At 35.0% G+C, this 17,402-nt stretch overlaps 1 non-coding gene across 1 annotated transcript in view; it reads left to right on the top strand.

Moving 5' to 3' along the window:
• LOC139493545 (U6 spliceosomal RNA) overlaps nt 1–44 on the top strand; it is a 102-nt gene extending 58 nt beyond the window's left edge. The window contains exon 1 of the small nuclear RNA XR_011657024.1: nt 1–44. This exon is cut by the window's left edge and continues 58 nt beyond it. This is a non-coding gene — a small nuclear RNA (U6 spliceosomal RNA).
• The last annotated feature ends 17,358 nt before the right edge of the window (nt 45–17,402 follow it).

The raw sequence follows: 17,402 nt of genomic DNA, 5'->3' as shown, positions 1-17,402 counted from the left end.
GCCCCTGCGCAAAGGCTCACACGCAATCTTCGCTGTTTGCTGTTCCGTATGAGAGAAACACGTGGAAAAATTGAAAAAGTCATTTTTTGAAAAAGGTTCCTTTCCTTTTTCTCTGTCTGTCTTTTTTTTTTTTTTTTTTTTATTCATAGAAGATAATTTCAATCTTCTTTTCTCAAATTTTTGAGGTAAAATATTTCCTGTTCACCGTGTAATAGATTCGAGAATATACGCTACTGTTAGTAAAAGGTGAACAGTTTATAGTGAAAGGAGTTGTAGTAAATTATACTGTCTTTATGATCAAATTAGCATACACCTATGAAGGTGATAGGGTCAAGCAAACCAAAAATTTAAAAGGAAACATACAGCCAAACATATAAACAAACAAGCAAAGGAAAAAAAATAATCATAAACAGATGGTATTGTTTTGTAAAGTTTTATTCAAGCAAATTTAAGCACAAAATTATACACAAATTCACATATTATATTGACTTTTAAATTAGTATCCGATTCATTATGTTTACAAATAAAGTAAACCATGAAAAAACTGTGATATCTCATAAAGCTTACCTGTGATACTATAGCTTATTTCTCTTGTTTGATAACTGTTACAAATAAAAATAGTATTCCATTTTATTGTTAAATTTTGAATTTTGCAAACAAAAATAAAAGAAATAGAGAGATTAAATGTTTCCTAAAAATAAACATATAGAAAAATCGTCATTTTCTACATTTCCTGCTGTTATTTTTAATAGTTCTTAAACTGCAGTCTTAAAAGTAGATCTATTTGAGAGGGAAAAATGTTGCATTGCAGATTCAAGGTAAGATATTATAGTTAAACTAAATAAGTGAGATTAAAGTCTGGTGTTCAAAGACAAAAAAATAGTACAGAATATACATAGGGTCTATCATCTCAGACTGACACCAATGATATGTTGTGTAAAATAACAAGGAAATATCTGAGAATGAATTTCCCTCGCCTTACGGCTCGCGAAATTTAACATTCTCTCGACTAATATTTTTCGCAAATACCCCTCCCTAACATGATATATCTGTTCAAAGTATTGCAGTTATTTGTGAGACTAGTAGTTTTAGTAATTTTGAATGATTTAAATGTTGGTGTCTTTTTGTTGGTTCACTTTTTCCCAATATGGCCAATCAGCGCATAAATTCACAATTGAATACACTATAAACAAAGGAGATGTGGTTTGATTGCCAATGAGACACTTATTTACCACTGTTTAAATTAAGTGGATGTACGAAATTATAGATCACTCTATGGCTACATTATTGAGAACAGCATTACGTGCTATATTATTTATTTACTTGTCTTTATCACTATTACTTTATACTTTTGTCTGGTTTTTTTTATATAGTATCCACTTTATCATTATTTATCCGCCATTACTGGACATCACACAGGTTCCCGTAAAATTGTGACGTCATAATACAAAATATCTGACGCCACAATCGAAAAGTGATTGTTGTAAGACGTCAATAGTTCGAGCGGGACAGATTCTGGGATCAGCAGAGATTAACGATAAAGTATATTATACGTGGCTCTGTACTTTTACATACCGTCATTGTTCTTTAATAATTTTAGCATTCTTGTCATTTATTTTAGATAGGCTTGGTCTACATGCCTTTTTGTGTTTCTTTGTTTCATATGACGTGGCTCTGTACCTATACATCCTGTCATTGTGTTATTGTGCCATGGTAAGTGTTTGTTTACACATTTGATTATTGGTATATTGAATAATAAGACACGATGTTGACTGCTGTACACATACTTTTATTTTACATTTTTACCTATAAATTCTGTTTTGTTCACACGTCGTTGTCAATATAATGGAATTTTATGCGACTGTCATACACAAGTGAGAGGTTTTGCTAGTTTTATCAGGATTAAGCCACAATTTCTACGAAGAAAATGCCTTTGCCAAGTCAGGAATATGACAGTTGTTGTCCATTCGTTTGATGTATTTGAGCTTTTGATTTTGTTATTCAATTACGGACTTTCCGTTTTTAAAACATTAACTATACACAAAATACAAAATACACACATGTATAACTATTTCCACCAATTCAAAAGTTAAACTATTTAAACAAACTCATGACATAACCAGTTTACAAAAATCAAAAAGATGGACTAGTTCGTAAATTAATGAAATATTATACATTATTTACATATATTATTAAAAGACTTAATGCATCTGTTTTAGGAAAACATTTCTTTTAGAGAAAATAATGCGAAAAAAATAATTTACACTAGTTTTTTGAATATTGATGTCACAAATAAGTCGAGACTTATGTCTCTCTCTGTCTAACACCATCCACTTTTAATAAAATAATTAATATATATGTTCTTTACCTATTAAACATTGGAGCAGACTACACGGTCAAACATGCTTTTCATCATACTGTTAAATTTGGAATTTACTCCAACAAATTTAAAGTTTATAAATAATATGTAAATGAGATTCATTATCAAAAGCTCTCTGAAAATCAACAAAGAAAACATTTGATGATTTAGAAAAAAATTTCACATATTTTTTAATAACCATAATTTTTAAGATATTTTGTATGTAGAAAGAGCTTAAAAACACCCGATCCCGACGTCCCGTGAAAGGTCCTGCCCCTCCCCCTCTTAAGAAAGCCAACCATGTTGTTTCCCCTGTTTTATTAGATTTGGGTTTAATTATTTATACTGGTTTGGAAAATTCTATGAAGTTCAAGACAAAGGTATAAATTACTGGGTATTTTTAGAGACAAAAAATATCTTGGTCAACCAACTTAATACTTGAATTTATTAAACCCTATTCATTTGACATGTTAAAACCAGTGTTGTTCCATAAAGTTATTTTTTGGTCTTTTTATAGTCTATGTTATTGAATAAGAAGGGAGATGTTTAAAAAGTTAATTAAGCACATTTCTAAGTTCCCTATTTGACATAACAGAATGAGATTGCTATATACAGTGTGTATTATAACTGACAAAAACATTTGTGATTGACTTGAATGCGTGCAGCGCCTAGATTGAGATGGTCCAGTGCCGTCCTAAACGCTTATCAAAAGCAACTACACAAGAGAGCCTGAAAAAGTTACCTCTTTTAGGAGAATTGAAACTGACACCACTAGAAACTAGCAGAAATAAATAGCACGTATAACGCTCTTTCATAAAACAAACCATGCAAAGGTTGCTATACCTATTCCATCGTACATTGCAAAACCTAGAAGAACTTCGAGACTCAATCAACCGAACTTAAAAAGAGATGTACAAATCAGGCCAAACAAAGATATTTGCAAATACAGCTTTTTCCCCCAGGACCGTCAGAGACTGTAATAATCTACCAAATGAACTATTAGAGATTGAGAGCAATGAGGAATTCAAGACCACACTGACCAAGCTTCTCTGTAGTGGCTAACCAACACAAACAAAAAAGATAGATATGTTTTTAACCTGCACCTGTACATAAATTTTGAGCACAATTAGGAACTATTGTTAGTAAATAAAATTAAAGGCAACAGTAGTATACCGCTGTTCAAAACTCGTAAATGTTATATAGAAAGTTTTTTGTCATGTTGGAAGACGTCAAAGTTAAATTTATACTTAAGTGATGGGTCAAATTACTCTTTTCGAGTGATGACATAGCTTCGTCGTAAATGCAGATGTAGATGTCAATATTACTATCTACTAAATCGTCTTTGTTTGTTAAAATTTGTTAGCTATGTTGTGTGTCTGTAATATTACATAGTTTAGGCTCCTGGGTAATAATTATTGTCATATAAACCTATTTTTTCGGTTAAGGTTGCTCATCAACACGAGGTTAGTTATAAACAACTGACATACAATTGGAAATTTTAGCTATTAAACCAGATTTAACCCAACATTTTCTTCGGTAAATGCCTGTATTTAGTCAGGAATATGACAGCTGTTCTGATGATTGGTAGAGTTTGATTTAGTCAGTTTTGATGGACTGTTCACTAGTCATTTCTTGTGGGCCCTATTTAGTTTGCTGTTCGGTATGAGCCAAGACTCGAAGTTTAATACCGTACTTTGACATATAATGGTTTAAATTGTTCTTAATGCTTTTCAACTTCGTACTTTATTGGACCTTTTTTTATTCAAGCTTCAATGATGAGTCTTTTGTAGACTAATCACGCGTCTGGCGAAAATACAAAATTTCAATCCCAGTTTCTATAATGAGTTTATTTACTTTTAACTATTTTTTTCTTGGATGGGAAATAATCTAATTGGCACTAATACTAACTCGTACTTTCAAAAAAAAGTTTACCGGAAGGTAGCAAGATTTTGTTGATAAGAATTTAACTTCACAAATAATACACGATGGTCAGCAGTATAGATTTATCATGGGTATTGACGTTGTCTTTAATCTTAATAACGTGTTGTTCTTTAATTTGTCTGTATGAATATTACTATTCCTGTTGAGTCTGTTTATGCTGATATCCATTTGGCGTGGCTCTGTACTTATACATCTCGTCAGTGTGTTGTTCTGCGATAATTTTTGTATAAATTATATAGTTAATGTGCTTTGTGTATATACGCCTTATTGTGTATCTAAGTTGCATATTTGGTTGTTTTTAAAGTGATTTAAACCAAACACAATGTTGTCTGCTGTTCCCCTCTTTTTTGACTTTATTACCTATTATTTTGAAAGTATTAGATTGTTATATTGTCAAACTCATATTACTCTTATTGTAATCGTATTCCTCGCTGTCATAGTTAGCATCATCTTGGAAGCCAGTTAGAGTGAGGAGTTTCAAAATGTGTGCCATTGTTGTCCTCACTAGTCCCATTTCCTGTTCATTCTTTACATTAAAATCTGCTTGAACACTTGTATCAGCAATTTCCAACACTTCTTTAGGAGCAGTTGTCATGACTCTATCTTTAGTCTTGGCCTGAAGTCTTCTCCTTGGTTTTGCCTCATACCAATCGTCAACGCATTTATTGATCAGCTCTCTTATCACCTTCAGTGGAGGTCCATTTATGGATCTTGTAGTACACATGAAAACATGCTATCCTTCAGTGTACTTCGGAGGTGTGTCTTGATACGCTTTACTACTGAAGCGCAACGTTCAGGCCAGTATAGTACTTTTGCAGCTATATGAGATAATCTAGGGAAAATATACCCTTTGTCTGAAGGATTTCGAAGGTTCTTTACTCTATTAAAGACAATTTCTGTGGTGTTTCTCCTGATTTGGAAGAACATCTTCATTTTAACTAAAAATAATGGAACTTGTAGCTCATCCAATCAGCAGAAAGTTTATTCTTTGCCACCCAATCTCCAGCTAAAACTGGTTGGTCCAAATTATTTATCTTCTCATCTCCATAATGCTTAAAGGCGGTTGGTTCTATTTTATCTTGAAAAAGACAAGGGTCTAAAAGTGGTGCTGCCTCATCAAATCTCTCATTCAAGTTGTTTCTAAAGGCTTCAACATACTTAGTTATCTTTCCCGCTGCTTCCTTAAGCTGTGCCTTAGTGTCTGAGCAGAAATGTGATGAGCCAGGGGTATGTCTCGTAATTTTTCTAAAAAAAAAAAAAAAAAAGGTTCATCGGAAGATGCCAAGACCTTGTTGATAAATATTTCGTATCAGCTTCACAATTAATACACGATGGATTTGAAGTATAGATTCTGGGTTCTTATGTTGTGTTTCATCTTTATAACGTGTTATACTTTTATTTTAATTGTCTTTATGAATATTACTTCTACTTTTTTATTCTGTTTTTATTGATGTGGTTTTGTACTTGAACAATTGTTCTATAATTTTTCTTTTTCTTCTTTTTTTTTTGCATTTTTGCTAATGTACTTTTTCAGATGCCTTTTGATATTTCTTGTGATACATATGACGTACGTGTCTCTGTACTTATTAATCCCGTAATTGTGCTAATGTCAAATATTTTTGTCTTTTATTTTTGCTAATGTGCTTTGACTATTTGTCTTATTATGTTTTTGTGCTACATATATGACGTGGTCCTGTACTTATACTTCCCGTTATTTAATGAATGGCTGTTATTTATTTTGAATTTATTGAACCATGAAATTAATTTTTGACTCTTCACATTGAATAATCCGCGAAGCGGATTATGTTAAATGTGAAGAGTCAAAAATTATTTATTTTGAATTTATTGAACCATAAAATTAATTTTTGACTCTTCACATTGAATAATCCGCGATATTCAATGTGAAGAGTCAAAAATTTATTTTATGGTTCAATAAATTCAAAATAAATTATTGCCATTCATTATAAATAAATTTCTATCAAAAATAAGGCTCAAAGATATATATTAATACGAATAACAAACGTACACAGATGTTTGCGTATGAATACACAACGTTAGAGTGGGCGTGTCTCCATAAAAATTGATAACATTGAAAATAAAGCTAATTCTTTTAACCAATCAGAAGACAGTAAATAAACCAAATTTATTTATTGTACTATGATAAATTGTGTATTCTTGTTTTTAATCTTTGCTCTTATGCTCGGTCTTCATGCCATATTGAGCTTCTTTGTTACGTATTAGTTTGTGTTAATAGTGATTTAGATTATAAAATGATGTTGACTGATATACCCCTATTTACGACATTTTTACCTATTGTGTCTGTTTGTTTTGTTCACACATCGTTCTCAGTACTGCCATACAAGTGAGAGGTTTAACTAGCTTTACAACAAGGTTTAATCCACAATTTTCTACATAAGAAAACGCCTCTACCACTTCAGGAAGATGATAGTTGTTAACACATTGTTTGAGATTTTGATTGGGGACTTTCTGTTTTGAATTTTCCTCGGTAGTTCAGCACTTTTGTGATTTGATTTTTTTTCACTAGGTGTAAACTCTAAAAATTCAGGTCTACGTTAACTCAGTTTTTTTGGGGACAAATGTGGCTTTGACTTTATCTGTCAAACTTCTGTTCCTATTCAAACATAATTAATTGTTCCTGCTTGACAAGTTTTGCTTAGTTTTGCTAAAATTGGCAATATTTCTTTCAGAATAAAAATGATGGTATTTAATCTGACATTTCTCATCTTTAAAAGGCATGTGGCAACAACATCTTTCTTAAGTATTGCATTATTGATGGAAAGTGCTCATAACATCACTCTACTGCTGCGTTAAATGATAACCATCTTTTTGGGCATGCCTTTTTTACTTTTGGTAATTTTGTCATTACCATCTGGACTCTTGGTGCAGTCAGTTTCGGAGAATCTTCAAAAGACTTCGAAAGATAACGAATAAACTTTAGAATTTAAATGGGGAATATGTCAAAGGGCAGACAACAGCCGAAGGCTAATATTGGGGCTTCAACGCAGCGAAAACATCCCGAAGTATGTAAGATACAAATTTACGGTCTGTGTTTGAATCTCAGCCAATCAATTTTACATAATCTACTCAAATAAGGGTCTCTGATGAAGGTATAAAGTCTCAGTCACGTCTGGTTGTACTTGTGAATTTAAAGAATACTATGATCGTTGTACTTGAAAATATGATATCTGCCCGGAATTTTTCTGCGTGTTGGACATTTATTTCCCTGTCTATTGAAGAGTAATCTTAATTCAAGAGATAATGATGAATTATGAACTAAATTGAATAAACCGAAAAAGGAGGTATAACTTAAGTAATAAACAAAAGAGTTGTGAACCAGAAGGTTAACAGAACATTTAAAGTGAAAGAAATTATATTATACTAGATTTTCTTCAAAGTCTGAGCAGAAAGTTGATGTACCAGGCGGTTGTGTAATAGAACGTCTCCGTCCTTTTTCTATATAAAGTTTATCGAAAGAAATCATGAAATTGTTGCTTTGAAAATAATACACGATGACCATGAAGTATATATTCTAGGTACTGACGTTGTTAATTATCTTAATTAAGTTTTATGGTGTTCAGCTTTTAATTGCATGTAAATCATTACTTTTACTGATTGGTTCCTTTGTGGTAATATTCATTTGACGTGGCTCGGTACTTATACATCTCGTCATTGTGTTATTGCTCTACAGTAAAGTAAAAAATCGACAATGTGCTTTCTTATATATTCAAGTCGTTTTGTTTTTCTTTGTTGACATATTAGTTTGTTTAGTACAAGATTATTAAACATTGATGACTGATGTCTCCCTACTTTTGACATTTTTACCGATTAGTACATCATATGCGTTTTTCACGTGCACGAATTGACAGATACGTTCAGGTTTGGGTGTATGTAAATAATGATTTAACCCCGACCTACTAAACAGAGGTTCATAAACTCATCACAGATACCAGGATTAACATTTAATATTAACGCTAGATGCGCGTTTCGTCTACAAAAGACTCCTTATAAAAGGCTAAATAAAGTACGAAGTTGAAGAGTATTGAGGACCAAAAATTCTAAAAGTTTTGTCAAATATAGCTAAGTAATCTATTCAAATCTAATTTTAATATTGAGACACTACATTGAAACACTACATTTTCATGTTTTTGTTAGACCAGAAACATACACGCTTCGTAATAAGGAACTGTGATCAGTGGATCTTTTTCCTATACAAATGTAAATGATCAAATCGAATTCATCTTGCCTACGAAAATTGACAAGAATATTATTTATCAATAATAGTGTGCTTTATTTCGAGAGGCGGGTTTAGTGAGTTTGAATTAACACGTATTGTTGACAATATATTGTCCGGACCACTCATCAAATTGCTACCGAAACATTTTCCCCACCCCCCTTTTTTTCGAACATTCTAGATTCATTTCTGTATTCAATATTTTGTAATTACATCATTTGTGAAGTAAGTATACGTTTACCCCATTCTTAAATGTTTGCAGTAACCCAATATAAAGGGGAAAACTTGTGCTCAAAATAAATAAGTGTTTTGAAAAGGGGGCACACGCCCGTAAAATCCGCCCCTGTCAACATCCTTTATTTTGTGGTCTATATATTTTTTAAACAAATAAAAAGAATAAAAACCCCAATTACCTGTTAAAGGTTCTATTCCTTACCAACATTTCATTAGTATCTTGTTATATTTAATACCAATGTAGATCTATAGTTGTACTGCATGATTCCAAAGATATCATGTTGAGGTTTGTTAAAGTATTTTAACATTTTGTGCCTCAATATCTCATTTTTCAGCATAAATTTTCTAGTGTAAATCATTTCGGACCTTTCAACATTTCTGGCTATGCGTCTTCCAATTTCAAGACTCGCATCATCGTCCGAAAATTCATGATGTTGCTGTTCTGATTGATCATCTCCACCTAGATCCCTTCGATGACGGTGATCCCTCTCATTAATATTTTGTCTTGAGGCTTGGATTCTGCGAGGCGCTGGTTGTTGGTTGTTATTCGAAGAAGATGGCTGCGCTCTAAAAATGGGTGTCCTGATGCGAGATTTGGAGGGTTGATTTAGACAGGCAGAGGATTGCTTGCGTAATGTTGACGGTGGGGTTGTGAGATGTTGATGGCTTATTGTTCTATGTAGACGGCTTCATTAAAGGAACAGTTTGGTGCCGGAAGTGTTCATGAAAGTTGATGGATGATAATCAGATTTACATGACTAGATACGAGAAATTAGTGACTGACTGTGTGATATGAACAACTGATTGAAAGACGGCTGGTTATTAATACTATATAAATGAGACATTTTTGATAAATGATTTAATGTTGGTGTTTTTAATATACGATTAATGTTGGTGTGGTTGACAATGTGTGTTCTAGGGGACAGTTTCAGGCACCATTTCTGGCATTGACTCTCTCAACAATGTAGTGGAACTTGATTGGGTTGAAGTCACATTTGTCAGCATTTGTTCATTACACCAGTACCCATACCCTCCTTCCTTGATGGGTGCATTTTACATATACAAATATAATCGTATAATATAATCAAAATGAGGATGTTAATTTGATGTATGCCTTTTTGTGCTTCTTCGTTACATTTGTTGTTTTTATAGTGATTAAGATGATAACACAATGTTGACTGCTGTACCCCTATTTTTGACATTTTTACCTATTATGTCTGTTTGTTTTGTTCACGCATCGGTGACTATATAATGGAATTTGATGCGACTGTCATACAAGTGAGAGGTTTAGCTAGCTATAAAACCAGGTTCAATCCACCATTTTCTAAATTTGAAAATGCCTGTACCAAGTCAGGAATATGACAGTTCTTGTCCATTCGTTTTTGATGCGTTTTGTTATTTGATTTTGCCATGTGATTATGGACTTTCCGAATTGATTTTCCTCTGAGTTCAGTATTTTTGTGATTTTACTTTTTTCCATTGCCTGATCAGAGAGTGGAAGATCATGATGGGAAGACTCGGATCTGTTTTCTGGAATTGTCATGTCGTCAACAAATCCCTCATTTATGTCTGTTTGGTCTTATGTTTCTCTTTCCTCTTCATTCTTCTGCAAAGCAGCCTGGAGTGCCATTCCTGGATGAGTTGTATATATACAGACACTCAACTATTAACTTATTTGTATATACCATACGGGCCTGGTATGAACGGTCAAGTGGGTTTCCAAGGACATTCTCAGCTGACCTGTTCACTGAGTACCAGAGAAGACTTCTACATATGTTACAGTATTTTGTGCGATCATCAACAGCCTGATATGCTCTGTCCTGGTCCCACCGGTACAAACCTTCAAGCAAAATGGCTACTTTAGGTCAATGTATGTCCTTCAACAATACGAAAACTCTATACCACATAGTAAGCTGTAAAAATGCAAAAAAAAATGAAAAATATAAACAAATTTAAATGGAAAAAACTAGATTTAAAAAAAGAGAAGCTAAATAAATTAAATCCACAATAAATTTGTGTATAAAAAAATTAGAATTAAAAGTTAATATATCTAATACGATACATATATACTACTCTTGGACTCGTCTACAATAATAAAGTCATTTTCGTTATAATATAATGAACAATATACAGGTATATGTGTTTCTAGTATATGTTTGCTTGATCTACTGCTAAACACAAAAGTGCATAGATGACCATGCAGTGAGTTCTATAGTGTTATGATACGATACGATAAGATATTTTTTCCAATTAAAGAGCATGATGAGCAAAGTAATTTATTACAACGATTTTGATAATTGAAATTTTGACAATTTACACAATAATGTTGATATAAATCATATTTAAATATGAATATAATCATCTCAATTCTAAGATGTTAAACCACAGCCAGATCAGCGCCACACACATGTTAATAAAAAAAAAGGGCATAACAATTATATCTAATATTGAGAGGCAAATATTCTCTACGGTTTAAATTTAAAAAAAAAAACATATCTGTACTATATTGATAGCTTTCTCAGTTCAAAACATTTATTAATATAAATTGTAATGTAAACATGTACATGTTTGTATTATTATTACTTGACTATAGAAATGTTTGTTTAACTTATCCTTTTCTTTCTTTTGAATTTTTTCAGTTGTCCATGGTTACAATTAACCCTCTGGCATGAAATATTTCAAAACAAACCAAAATAAAATGTTAAAATTCACTGGGAATAAACCTGTTGAGGTGGAGATGGATGGACTACAAGGAAGTTGACCCCCTTGAACAACTGGATGTGTCTGTCCTCAGCAGCCCCGTCTGTTCATAGAGTTTGGATCCAGGTGGATCTAGAATGCAGAGCACATAGTTCTGTTGAAACTGCCACATTTCCTCAACTTTGATGGCATCCAGGAGTGGTGTTCCTAATAGGTCTCGACCATGCTCACCACAATACACTTTCAGAAGTTCACTGATGAGATCTGTGATGTCTTCCGGTTTCGGGGGTGGTTTCCTAACAGATCTCGACAATGCTCACCACAATAAACTTTCAGAAGTTCACTGATGAGATCTGTGATGTCTTCCGGTTTCGGGGGTGGTCTTCCTAACAGATATCGACCATGCTCACCACAATAAACTTTCAGAAGTTCACTGATGAGTTTTGTGATGTCTTCCGGGTTTCGAGTGGTGCGACAACAGTGTACAGATAGTTCTTTCTTTGTGATCCCGTCTATTGGCTGTCCACTGGGTACACCCTCTTTTGCCAACAGGTCTTCTTCATCTCCCTTCAGGGCCTCCAGATCCTCACTACACCACTGAAAGCTGCAACCAGAGAGTTGACGCAAGAACTTTGGGTACAACGGATGCGATTCAGTGGTACATGTACTGGCTATTCTTTTCATGAAGTGCGAGATATCCAGTTTGACCTGAATATCCCTCCACTCCTGAAACCTCCTGCCGACAAAGTTTGTTCCGCAGCAGTTACGGTCGACATTTAACACCTCTGGTCGTGAAATACCAGCATCCCTTTACCTTTTTTTCCAAACCCGGAGGCATGTCATCTAGGCCAGCACCTTTTCAAGCAATAACTACTGACATCAAAATCTGACCATGTTCATTCCCAAAATTGGTCACCCAGGAGGCAGTACAAGCAGCTATTCCTTGAATTGTTCGCACTACTTTCTTGGTTGAGTGCGTATAAAATTCTGCCATAGGTGGAGGTTAAAGATGCCTTGACTTCAATGAGGCTGAAAAGTACATCTCTACAGACAATTTGTCATCTACTGGTATGATGGAACTTTCTCTGGTAATGGTGGTGGCTGAAAAGGAGAAGTGGTAATGAGCCCTAGCTTGGTTGCTTCTGTAAAGGTCTGACAGTCACAAAGGTAGTGAGCTGTCCTCTTTAACATCTCTTCCTCATGCAGCCCATCAAGGTTCTGTCGTAGACGGCTGACATTGTTTCCTAGGCCCCTCTGTTGCAGCATCTGTACAACCTCAAGGTCACATCCCATGTCTGGTGTGTATACAAGGGAACTGGATTCTGTATCCTACATCAAGCTTGGACAGAATTTCGTCCCTCCAACTGATGAAGTTCTTATGACATCTTGGACATTCCAGGTATTCCGCACCCAGATAATAGTACCCCGACATCCGTAAAGTGCGGTAGATACCAGCAGATGTCAGCTCCCTCTTGCTGCAAACCGGATTAGGGCAATACAGCGACACCCTCCATACCTTCTTATGAATCCACAGGAAAATAGGCCTGGAAAAATATCTGTCAAGAAGTGGTGTCTTGTGTACACTAAAGTGGAGGCTGTGGTGGCTAATACCACATCTGTCTTATGCCATCGAAGCACATCTCTTGTTTCTCCTACTGATTGACTCTAAAACAAGGATTTTGAGATCCTAAGCTTGTCGCATGGCTGCATAACTGGCTCCCAAGCCTCGTAGATGGTGTCTGATATAAAATAATAATTTAAAAATCAAATTTTAAACAATTATCTAGTAAACCATAGAAAATAAAGAGAAATGAATTGAATCTCTACAATTAAATAAACGGGGAACGTGTCCAATGATGTACCTGCTTGCATATCATATAAAGGTATAAAGGGACATAACTGAATGATGGTAAAAGTGACGTTATCAAAATGTTTACTTCATCTGAGTTTGAAAAGTAAGTAAAAAGAAACAATTTTGATCCACCTAATTGTTTTGTTGAACCTTCCACAGTTCTTCAACTTTGGTGGCATCCAGGAATGGTATTATAACAGGTCTCGTCCAAGCTCATCGCAATAAACTTTCAGGAGTTCACTAATCAGATTTGTGATGTCTTCAAAAGTTTGTGTTGTGCTCAGACAGTGTAGTGATATTTCCTTTTTGGTGATCCAGTTTATTGGCTGTCCACTGGGTAAACCATCTTTCGGCAACTGATCTTCTTTTGTTCCTTCAGTGCCTCCGGGTCTTCATTGCACTAATGGAATAATGCTCGACATAATAAACTTTCATGAGTTCACTGATCAGATCTGTGATGTCATCAACAATTCGTGTCGTACGCAGACAGTGTAGTGATAATTTCTTCTTGGTGATCAAGTCTATTGGTTGTCCACTGGGTACACCCGCTTTTGCCTACAGGTCTTCTTTAGCTCCCTTCAGGGCCTCCAGATCCTCACAGCACACCTGAAACTGACCTTCATATCCCTCCACTTGTGAAACTTTCTGCAAACAATGTTTGGTCCGCAGCAGTCACGGTCGACATATAACACCTCTGTGGTGAAATACCAGCATCCCAATACCTTTTTCCCAAACTCAAAAGCATGTCATCTAGGCCGGCACCTTCCCCAGCTGTCACTACAAAATCTGACCATGTTCATTCCCCACATTGGTCACCCAGGAGGCAGTACCAGCAGCTGTTCCTTGAAGTTTTCGCAGTACTTTCTTGGTTGAGTCTCCCTTTAAAATTCTGCCATAGGTTGAGGTTAAAGATGCCTTGACTTCATTGAGGCGGGAAAGTACATCTCTACAGAAAACTGTGGTCAATCACTGGTATGATGGAACCTTCTCTTGTAATGGTGGTGGCTGAAAAGGAGAAGTGGTAATGAGCCCTCTCTTGGTTGCTTCAGTAAAGGTCTGATAGTCACTAAGGTAGTGAGCTGTCCTCTTTAACATCTCCTCATGCAGCTCCTCAAGGTATTGCCGTAGACAGCTCACACTGTTTCCTAGGCCCCTCTGTCGCAGCATCTTTACAACCTCAAGGTCACATACCATGTCTGGTGAGTATACAAGGGAACTGGATTCTGTGAGAATTTCGTCACTCCAACTGATGACGTTCTTCCGACATCTTGGACCTTCCAGGTATAATTCCGCACACAGATAATAGTACCCCGACATCCCAAGGACTTTGCGTAAAGTGCGGTAGAGACCAGCAGATGTCAGCTCCCTCTTGCTGCAAACCGAATCAGGGCAATACAGTAACACCCTCCATAACTTCTTTGGCATCCACAGGAAAACAGGCCTGAAAAAATATCTGTCAAGAAGTGGAGGCTGTGGTGGCTGGTATCACATCTGTGTTATGCCATCGAAGCACATGTCTGGTTTCCCCTGCTGGTTGACTCTAAAAAAAAAGATTTTGAGATCCAACGCTGGTCGCATGGCTGCATAACTGGCTTCCAAGCCTCGTAGATGGTGTCTGACATAAAACAATAATTTAAAAATCAAATTATAAACAATTATCTAGTAAACAATAGAAAATAAAGAGAAATCAATTGGATATCTACAATTAAAAGAAGTGGGGAATGTGTCCATGGGACATAACTGAATGATGCACCCGCTTGACCCACCGTATTGTTCTGTTGAACCTTCCACATTTCTTCAACTTTGGTGGCATTATAACAGATCTCGCCCAAGCTCATCACAATAAACTTTTAGGAGTTCACTGATCAGATTTATAATGTCTTCATAAATTCGTGTTGTGCTCCGACAGTGTAGTGATATTGCTTTCTTGGTGATCCAGTCTATTTGCTGTCCACTGGGTAAACCATCTTTGGGCAACTGATCATCTTTTTCTACCTTCAGTGCTTCCAGATCCTCACTGAAAGATACAACCAGAAAGTTGGCGAATGAACTTTGGGTACAGAGGATGTGATTCAGGTACTGGCTATTCTTTTCATGAAATGCAAGATGTCAAGTCTGACCTTTATATCCCTGCACTGGTCAAACTTTCTGCCAACAAAGTTTGTACCGCAGCAGTAACGGTCTACATAAATAACCTCTGGTGGTGAAATAAAGCATCACTGAGGGGTTGGTGAAATAAATGCATTACTTTATCTTTTTTCAAACCCTGAAAGCATGGAATCTAGGCCAGCAACTTCTCTAGCAGTCACTACTGACATCAATATCTGCTTATGCTCATTGCCCACATAAGTCACCCATGAGGCGGTACTAGCAGCTGTTCATTATTGTTTGCCCAGAACCTTTGTTGAATCTGCCTATACAATTCTGCGATAGGTGGAGGTTAAAGATGCTCTAAAGTAATGTGAGCCGCATTCACACACAAAACTATTGTGACACAAATAGCTGGCGTCAAATGTTTATTTAATAATAAAACCATAAAACTGAATCTAAGGGCATCCAGGAAAGAAATAATCCCATATTTTTCAACTTTTGTTGTGTCATGGTCCCGTATTAAACATTTTTTATTTCTTGCCATGTGACTCTTTCCTAGTATTTTTGCTGAAAAATCCCTCCATTTTAACTTTACAAGTGTATTAATGCATATTACTTACAAAATGACCTTACTGTGACCCCTTTTAAAACTTAAATTGAAAAAATTGACATGGCCCTAGCAAGAGTTTCTGTGTTTGCATTAAATGCTGTGGTCGTTAATCTGATGCGGCTCTGAGGAAATGTGAGCCACATTCACACACAAACTATTGTGACACAAATAGCTGGCGTCAAATATTTATTTATTACTAAATAATTATTAAAAACCATAAACCTGAATCCATGTTTTTTTTTTCTTTTTCCAAGTCCCAAAGATAGGATCCAGGAAAGAAATAAGCCCATATTTGTCATTTTTTGTTGTCTCCTAATCCCATATTAGACCTTTGTTATCTCTTGTTATTGCTTTTTTCTAGTATTGTTTTACTGATAGTTTTCGACAAATCCCTAAATTTTAATTTATAAGTTTATGATTACATGTAACTAACAAAATTAACACACTGTAATCTCTTTTAAAACTTTAAATTGAAAATGTATTCAATAAATATTAATTCCATTGAAAAATACAAACAGAAAGATGGCACAGGCATTAAGGGTATCGAGGATGTGTTTCAGTGGTACAGGTACTAGCTAGCTATTCTTCGCAATAAGTACCAGATATCCTTCCACTTGTGAAACTTTGTGCTAATTAAGTTTGATCAACATTAAGTGTGCTGCATGTGGAGCAGGATCTGCTTACCCTTCCGGAGCACTTGAGATCACCCCTAGTTTTTTGGTGGGGTTCGTGTTGTTTATTCTTTAGTTTTCTATGTTGTGTCGTGTGTGCTGTTGTTTGTTTGTCTTTTTCACTTTTAGCCATGGCGTTGTCAGTTTGTTTTAGATTTATGAGTTTGACTGTCCGTAACTGTCCATGATGTTAAACTTCAAAATATCTGGGACGTGTTTTAGTCTCCGATGCATGATTTTTTATTATTAATTGTTTTTGGCTTTTAACTAGCTTTCAGTAAAAGGTCTGGCGTATTTAATTATAATCCTGATACCTTCGATAACTATATAAACCCGCTGCATTTGTTTTTTCTTAAGGAGACTCGAGGGTACAAAAAAATCAGCAAAAACATTTTTGTTCATTACAAATTTTATTTATTAAACTATTAGTTGTTACTTTATGATATGGCACAAAAATCAACCAAAAAATCAATTCGCTTTGGCCCCAGATGACTTTATTTCATTGAAAAAGCTCAAAATATCTTTCATTGTTTGGAAAAATGCCATTTTTGCAATAAAATTGAAATATTTTTTTTTTTAAATCGTCGCTGACCCATATTTTTTATTACTTTTTTCAAATAAGCTTCTCAGTTTCAAAATAATTAATTTTTCCAAAACACTACTTTATATTGATGGGGGATTAATAAAGGAAT

The sequence above is a fragment of the Mytilus edulis genome, chromosome 10 (assembly GCF_963676685.1).
Source record: "Mytilus edulis chromosome 10, xbMytEdul2.2, whole genome shotgun sequence".
Lineage (NCBI taxonomy): Eukaryota > Metazoa > Mollusca > Bivalvia > Mytilida > Mytilidae > Mytilus > Mytilus edulis.
The sequence above is the reverse complement of the archived record's forward strand: the minus strand, read 5'-3'. Positions and strand labels throughout refer to the sequence as shown.